Source organism: Rhinopithecus bieti, unplaced genomic scaffold, assembly GCF_001698545.2.
Source record: "Rhinopithecus bieti isolate Rb0 unplaced genomic scaffold, ASM169854v2 scaffold_574, whole genome shotgun sequence".
NCBI classification, from domain to species: domain Eukaryota; kingdom Metazoa; phylum Chordata; class Mammalia; order Primates; family Cercopithecidae; genus Rhinopithecus; species Rhinopithecus bieti.
The window spans coordinates 1,313,651-1,320,808 of NW_016803605.1; positions in this window are offsets into that span (position 1 = coordinate 1,313,651).

Here is a 7,158-nt window from a genome sequence, read left to right on the forward strand (position 1 = left end):
AGCTACAGTTACTTCTAAAAAGGAAGACCAGAAAGAGTGATGCCTAGCCTAAAGGGATTGTTAGTTGTGTCATTTTAGGAATCTTAAGAAGTGCCCTCTCTGTTTACAATAGGCCCAGGACCTAAGCATGAGGCTGAGGCTGCCTGAGTTAAAACAGCCAGTCCCGACACCCAGACATAACCCACAGTGGCTATTTTGAGCTAATATTTCCTTTTTTTTTTTTTTTTTCCCTCCTGCAGCCTCTGTAAAGCAACACATTTTTTGCAAGAATGCCTGGGACAGAGAAAGAAATTTATTCTCACTTATTATTGAGAATGTTCTCATATCTTACAAGGGGAGTCTTGTTCTTATCTCAGAAAGAATGTCTTGGGGGACGGAGAAGGCTTGTCTAAGCACTGTATATTCACTGAAGAGTCTTTTGTTTTTCTGGAAGTATCAGACAAAATGCTTAGCATTCTTATGCGTTCTCATAAGAATACAGCTTTTGGGATGTGATTCTTAGCACTTCCGTAGCATCTTGTGACAATGACATTATAATCATGAATCTGAAACCCAACATGCAGTAGATGACACGAAGAAATAGCAGAGAGAGATTGTACAAACAAAATATTCTTTCATTTTTATAATCCATGGAAACTATGAGTGCTTGGTACTGGAAACACTGGAAAAGTCAAGGAGAGAAAAATAAGCCATCCCATGAAATCCTATGTTAAGCTTTTTTTTTTTTTTTTTTTAATCACTCTTGGTAATGTAAATTTCACCTCTCAGTAATTCTCTACTTCAGCACAGAAAAGGAAAAAAAGAAAAGGAACATACATAGTCTTTAATTTTTTCCACTCTGTTCTCTTCTAATTACCAAGTTAAAAAAACATAGGCAAGAAAAACCGTCAAAGAACAGAAAGCCCAAAGCCATCCATTCTAAGCTCAGGAGTTTAATTTCTACATGAGACATGGCTGGCCTTCCTGCTCGGTGCTATTGTTCTGGAAGTTACAGGTAAGGAGCAGGCTGGGTAATTGTTCACAGAATGAATAAGCAGCACCTCTCAGAGTTCGTGTTTCTCAGGAGCATTGATGAGGATGACTCATATGAGCTCACAGAAAATGCCTTATTTGATTATCTTTAGAGTCTCAAGCATCATCTCTATGGAGGATTGGTGGGCTGAGCAAGACCCCTTTAAGGCCATGATAATCCAGCCACAATGACAAGCAAACCTTCAAAAGGATGTAAACCCCATGTGTCTCAAGAATTGTGTCTGAATAGTAACGAAGGCAGGCGCAGCAGACTTTTCAGGGACCTCCCTGGCCATACAAAGCAGACGCTGATAGAGGAGCATTTCCAGTCAGTGCAGCTGATAATCAAGTGGCCTTGTCAGAAGGCTTCTATGTTACTGATGCAGTGGGAAGATGCATTTGATAAAATAAATAAATAGGAGAAAAAAATACTATTAAGAATCTCCTTTAAAATGACTTTGATGTCAACGAAATTAAAAACATGCTAATAAAATGAGAACTCAATTGTTTCTTGAAGACACCATTTTAAAGGTGTGACTGAGCTTCACAAAATCTTAGCCTATTATTTTGTGCATTTTTACAGTTATGTATGAACATTGTTGAATGTTTATGTTATTTAATTCTGAGCCTAGTAAGGATGGAGGTGGCTTATTTAACTGAACCATTGAGGCATTAAAGCAGTTAGAATAGAAAGAGTCACATTTGGCCAGAACACATTTTTGTTCATAGTGGTAACTGCTTGGACACCAGATTAAATTGGAGAAGTTGCAGGTAAAGTTAATATGAACACATCACCCGCTTAAATCAAGTGGATCTTGTGAGGTCTGCATTTAGCTCCCGACTTTATTGAAAGCAAAACAGCTTTTATCAGGATCCTTGTTCTTGTGCACCCTAATTATTGGGTAACAGGCAATATTATACTCTAGCTAATTGCAGAGAAATTGCTTGAATCTAGGCACCTGCAATGGTGGATTGTGCTTACGTCATCTGGTTGAATTTGGGCACAGTATTAGACAGGAGAGCCCAGGTTATCTTGAAGTTGTGCAGAGCAGGAGCTAAAAATTTAGACTTAGGACTGTGTTTTTCAGGGTTCTCTAGAGGTACAGAACTAATAGGATAGATGTATATATGAAAGGGAGTTTATGAAGAAGAATTGTCTCACACTGTCACAAGGTAAAGTACCATGACAGGCCATCTGCGAATTTAAGGAGCAATGAAGCCAGTGATGGATCAGTCCCAGTCCCCAAATCCCAAAAATAGGGAAGTTGCCAATGCAGCCCTCAGTCTGTGGGCAAAGGCCCGAGAGCCCCTGGTAAACCACTGGTGTAAGTCCAAGGGTCAAAAAGCTGAAGAATTTGGAATCTGATGTTCAAGGGCAGGAAGCATCCAGCACAGGGGAGAGATGAAGGCCAGAAGACTCAGCAAGTCTGCTCTTCCATCTTCTCCCGCCTGCTTTATTCTAGCCGAGCTGGCAGCTGGTTAGATGGTGCCCATCCAGATTGAGGGTAGGTCTGCCTCTCCCAGTCCACCGACTCAAATGTTCATCTCCTTTGGCAACACCCTCACGGACACACCAGGAACAGTATTTTGCCTCCTTTGATCCAATCAAGTTGATACTCAATATTCACCATCACAGGAACCATCCCGCCTGTATTCAGCTTCTAGCTTCTCTACTCCCTGGCTGTGCAAATGTGAATGTTTAACTTTGCCTTGTAGAGTAGGGGTGATAATGGCATTTACGTCAAAGCCTGGTTGCAGACTGGACTGGTGAACTTCCTCTGCGAAGGTTCACCCCAGGACCCCGTACCTTCCAGCACTGGCTGTGCTGATTACCAGCTCCTGAATTGCAGGCCTCTTTTCCATAACCAGAAATATTTGTAAGTGCTTCTGTTTCCTTCCCCATAAACTCCTGGAAAAAGAACAGCAACTGAAGTCTATCAGTTATAGGGGAGAGAAAAGAAAAGGAAAAAAGAAAAGAAAAGAAAAGAAAAGAAAAGAAATGCGTTAATATCCCAAAACATTATTTTAGTCATGTCTGTGAAAACAGTCTGAGGGCATTTCACTGTTCTGTGAATATGTTATCACCCTCAAAACTCTACTGAACATGAAAGTGACTCATGTGATCTGCTTTTATTTATATGTTAAAAAAAGAGTAAACAATAGACTTTCTCATTGATTGGGGGTACACAGAGGGGATCTTCAGCTTTTAGGGGAACACTTTTGGTGCTGTTTTGTTTTCCTCTCAAATACACCATGCAGAAATAGACCTTTGAATTTTAAACTACAGACAAAATCTTAAACCTCACAGCCGACTGAATGGACTCTGTCTTGGCTAAGGGAACTCCAGAGAATCTTTAAAAAACTGAGTTCCCAGCCACGATGGAGCAGAAGATTGGACACCCCTTGTCTCATCCCCTTGCTTCTGCAAGTTAGACACAGCAACGGACGATTATTACTGTTAAAATAAAGGTCATAAGACTGGCAGAACAGACTCTTTGTATCAATAAGATACCAAATTATAAATAAGACCTAAGGCCATGCCAGGCAAGGAATGAGTCTACATAAAGAGTAAACTATATTCTAACTGCCACAAGAATTTTTTTTTCTTTTTTTTTTTTTTAAGCAGTTAAACAAGTGCTGGCTTTGAGATAAGCAATATTAAAGCAATTTTCAGCTCATCTATGACCAGACATTGACTAACTGGCCCTCCTCTTCCATTAGCTGTAACTACAGCTTTCACTGAACAAGAGGCTGATTTCAGTAACTCTCTCCTGATAAGAAGACCATTGACCGTGGACTCGTTCTGGCTGGTTTACAGAGGCTGCACACTGAGTGCCTTCATGTTCTTGCTTCATCTTTTGACATACAAAGTCTAATTGTAATACATTTAAATGTTAAGTTTCCATCCCAAAGCGAACATGGCTTACGGGTCACATGCACGTTTGTTCAATATGCATGTATCAGGATCGCCTTTACAAATATCCACAGTTCTTCCTTAACCTGTTACATATGTATCCTTGGCCAATGCATTCAGCTTCAACTTCCCTTCAACCACTCCTCCTTCAAAGTGCTTGCTTTTGGTTTTTGGCCAGAGGCTATGCTTCCCACCTACAGGTTGTAATCCCCCTTGTAAGACATAAAGCTCTCCTTTCTCAATGTAAAATTGTGCAATTTTAAGTTAGCAGAATGCACAAAATAATTTTCCCAAAGAGGTTATTTTCTCCCAAGAAGTGAAAGGTTATTTTTTCCCCTCAGTGCAAAGCAGATTTTGAAAGACATGAACATTCCTTCAGCAATGTCATGGAAAACAGTCTGAAGTTTTTGTAGAGTGATCATCTCTGGACATGTTGAGAGATGGGAGGAGAGGAACTGTCCTTGGTTCACAACAAAGAGTTAGGAGCTAGGGACCAGGTCTCCCCAGTTAGTTAGCAGAAATTGGGTATTTTCTCCTAACATAATTCCAATCCTAGCTTTTTGTCTTTTTACTGATTTTCGTCTTCTCTGATAATATTGATTGCTTGACTTTTTAAGATTTAAATCAAGCCAACTGGAAGAGTTCAGAAAGGACCCTGAAGAGTCAGGGAGGAAAAGTCACCCTTACTTTCAGGGATAAAAACTCATAAGTAATTAGATTATTTTCTGGAATGTCATGGAAAATTGCTTGTGCAAAATCACTTTTATTGGATTAATCTGTAAGTATATACTATGCCTTCAGGCTGGTTTTAGGTACATTGAACTGAGCACAAATAAAATTGTCCATCATAAAATAAAGTCTGATCAGCCACACTGGACTGCCTATTTTCTCTATTGGCAACATTAGTAAGTAATGACTATAGAAATTTTTTTCATTAACCAAGGCATCTACTTAGACATAGAGTGGTCAACGCTTTCAATGGTTATTTACTTCTTAGAATTGGTGATATGAAGGTTTAATAAACAATTAATATGCTAGCCACAAAATTTCAAATCAGTAACTAAACTAAAACACTGCTTAGTGATTAGAAATCAGGGTTGGATCCCATTGCTTCCATTTTCTATCTTAATGGTAGCTAAGATAAAGTTAAAGGCCATACAAAGAAAACTAAAGTGTGTAACCATTTATACAGAACAAAAGTTCATTTCCCACTCATAATTTTCAAAGGAAGTGCGCCGGTATTGATGGTTAATATTGTCAATTTGATTGAATTGAAGGATGCAAAGTTCATCCTTTCTGGGTGTGTCTGTGAGCGTGTTGCCACAGGAGATTAACATTTGAGTCAGTGGACTAACATTTGAGTCAGTGGACTGGGAGAGGCAGACCCACCCTCAATCCGGGTAGGCTCCATCCAATTAACTGCCAGGGTGGCTAGAAAAAGCAGGTGGCAGAAGGTGGGAGGAGCTGACTTGCTGAGCCTTCTAGCTTTCATCTTTCTCCTGTGCTGGATGCTTCCTGCCCTGAACATCACACCCCAGATTCTTCAGCTTTTGGACTCTCGGACTTACCACGGTGACTTGCCAGGGGTCCCTGGTCCTTCGGCCACAGACTGAAGGCTGCACTGTCAGCTGTCAGCTTCTCTATATTTATTTATCTGAGACGGAGTTTTGCTCTTTTGCCCAGGCCGGAGTAAAGTGGTGTGGTCTCACCTCACTGCAACCTCCGCACCCTGGGTTCAAGCAATTCTCCTGCCTCAGCCTCCCAAGTAGCTGGAATTATAGGCGCCCACCACTACACCCGGCTAATTTTTGTATTTTTAGTAGAGACGGAGTTTCGGCATGTTGGCTAGGCTGGTCTCGAACTCCTGACCTCAGGTGATCCGCCCACCTTGGCCTCCCAGAGTGCTAGGATTATAGGCATGAGCTGCCGCACCCAGCCAGCTTCCCTGTTTTTAAGGTGTTGGGACTCCAGCTGAGCTACTGCTGGCTGTAGCTCCTTAGCTTGCAGACAGCCTATCGTGGGACTTCACCTTGTGGCTGTGTGAGTCAATCCTCCTTTGTAAACTGCCTTTCGTGTATGCATAGATTCTGTTAGTTCTGTCCCTCTGGAGAGCCCTGACTTACACACCCACTCAGTGAGTGGCTCTCCTCCAGGGAATATTTGGGGGGCCAGGCTCTCCCAACTTTGGCTCCTCCTTCTCTAACATGTGGCTTCTAAGGTTGCGGTGCTGTTGGGCATGGAGCTGATGGAAGAGGACAGAACCTGTGGGATCACCTATGGGAGTGTCACCCAGGCCAGGTTAGGAAGGCAGTGCCACCATGTCTGCGCTCCTGCCACTGGCTGGGAGCCAGTCTCATGACCACAGCAAGCTACAAGGAGGCTGGGAATAAAACATAACCGGGAAGGAGAGCGAGTGGGTTTGGTGAACAAGGATCCAGTGTCTGCTTCCATCTTTAAGAATCCACGCTAAAAGGCTTCCAGCATAATTAAGGGAGACTTTTTGAATTTTGAAGAAGCAAAAGAATAAATAAAATTTCCATCATCCATTCCTATGTCTCCGTGTGTAACATGGTTTAAAACCAGACTGAAAAGGCTTTATTTAACCATAATTTAAAGTAATAAGCTGCCTTGTAACAAAAGATATAAATGCCACAAATAGATGTCATTATGTAGTGTTACTCCAGCCTGGGCGAAAGAATGAAACTCCATCTCAAAATAACAACAATAATAATGAATTCATTAATTTAAAAAAAGAAGCCAACAGTGCAGCCTTCAGCCTGTGGCCGAAGGACCAGGGGCCCCTGGCAAGTCACCGTGGTAAGTCCGAGAGTCCAAAAGCTGAATAATCTGGGGTGTGATGTTCAGGGCAGGAAGCATCCAGCATAGGAGAAAGATGAAAGCAGGAAGGCTCAGCAAGTCAGCTCCTCCCACCTTCTGCCACCGGCTTTTTCTAGTCGTGCTGGCAGTCAGTGGATGGAGCCCACCCAGATTGAGGGTGGGTCTGCCTCTCCCACTCCACTGACTCAAATGTTAATCTCCTGTGGCACCACCCTCACAGACACACCCAGAAAGGATGAACTTTCCATCCTTCAATTCAATCAAATTGACACTTCATATGAGTAAGTGTAAAAAATAACCACCCTTTTATCACTAGAAGAGAGAAAAATACATATGTGAAAAATAACTTACAACATAAAATACGTCTCTGTGATAAATCCCTGCTCCTCTTTTTC